Below are 1,623 nucleotides of genomic sequence, written 5' to 3' on the forward strand. Positions count from 1 at the left end.
GTTGAGAAAGGGAGAATAAAAGAAAGGGTGCATTTGTGCGCATGTGTATTCATGTGTATATCTGTATACGTGCGCTTGTAGGAGTTTTTGTGTGCGTGTGAGTATGTATGGGCATGCGTTTGTGTGTGTTGTGCATATCACTCGACATTCGTCCGACTGTGTAGCAAGTGTGTAAACATAAAATCTTTAGAAGCATTTTCCTCATGCATCTGTATGTATCCTACATCCTCCTAATCAAGCGCAGCTTTCCTTCTCGATATACTGAAAGTTTACCTAGCATATTCCACACACAAAATATGTCCGATCCTCGTGGATAGTTTGGTAGATGCTCTGGTGTGGTTTGCTCTTTCTTTCCTATCATTATCAAATATCTATTGTCCGTATCTTTCCTTCCTCTTTTTTAAGTTTCCTACTTCCTAGAAACAACACTAATATCCGGCACGTATATGATGTAATCTTGTTATAAGTCTTATTAAAAACTAAAACAAGTTTGAACCTCACATTCTGTTTTCGTATGAACCTCTACGATTTAACGAACGTCAAGCACTAATGCACGGCATTCTCGTTTAGCGTCGGCAGTAATGGACTCATCAATAGAATAGTTCCCATAAACATAACGACTTAGCCCTTGTAAATGTTCTGTGTTGATCACATATAACTGGAGAACTAAATGAAAAACACACAATCTCACCTTGCTTGGACCACTGCATTTCAATAAGTGAGATAACAAAATATAATTATCTGTATTATCACAATAGCCAAATGCAGAGGTATGACCCAGTCAGCATTGTTTATTGAAGTAGCAGTTAGTCTCCAACTTGAGATTGTATAATTTATTTGTTGTTTTTATTGTTGAATGTCCAAAAACGAAAATGTGAATGTCAAAATAATGGTGGCATGCATTCTACAAGTAAAGAATTCCGAACGTATGATAGAATAAGAAAAAAAAAAGCTACATGTGTATTTTGAAATCGACTTGGTGTCAATTTACACAAAAATAGTTCAAATAACAACAATTTTACTTTCTGAAAAGATGCTCACATCCCTCCACAAAGTACGCTAAAGAGCATAATATTTCTGTATCATACAAGAAGATATTGAGCAGTTTTTCATAGCCTCTTTTTTCATGAAAAGATCGGTGTGGCAACGAAAAACTGCATTTCGACAAATGGCGTTATTACCTTCATTCTCGAAAAATGGAGGCGGTTAGAATATTTCTTTTGGTTCCCTGGCTTTTCGGAAAGAGAGTGTGCCTTGGGCTAAAAACGCATCATTATTACTAATACTTACATTTCCGTTAATTTTTCGTTCTACGTGGAGTTCATCACCTTCAGTATTTGAGTTCATGTTTTCGGTAGTTTGTTCGTCATTCTCCCGTCTAACATGCACGTGGGTGCATATCACACACAGTGTATATACACAAACTGTTACACACACACGCACACACAACACACACACACACAAACACACACACACATGCACACACACACACACACATACACAAACACTCCCACTCATACACATACACAAACACACACATACACACAGACACACACAAACACACCCACACATACACATACACAAACACACACATACACACACACACACATATATATACATATA

The sequence above is a fragment of the Aplysia californica genome, unplaced genomic scaffold (assembly GCF_000002075.1).
Source record: "Aplysia californica isolate F4 #8 unplaced genomic scaffold, AplCal3.0 scaffold00567, whole genome shotgun sequence".
Classification (NCBI taxonomy): domain Eukaryota; kingdom Metazoa; phylum Mollusca; class Gastropoda; order Aplysiida; family Aplysiidae; genus Aplysia; species Aplysia californica.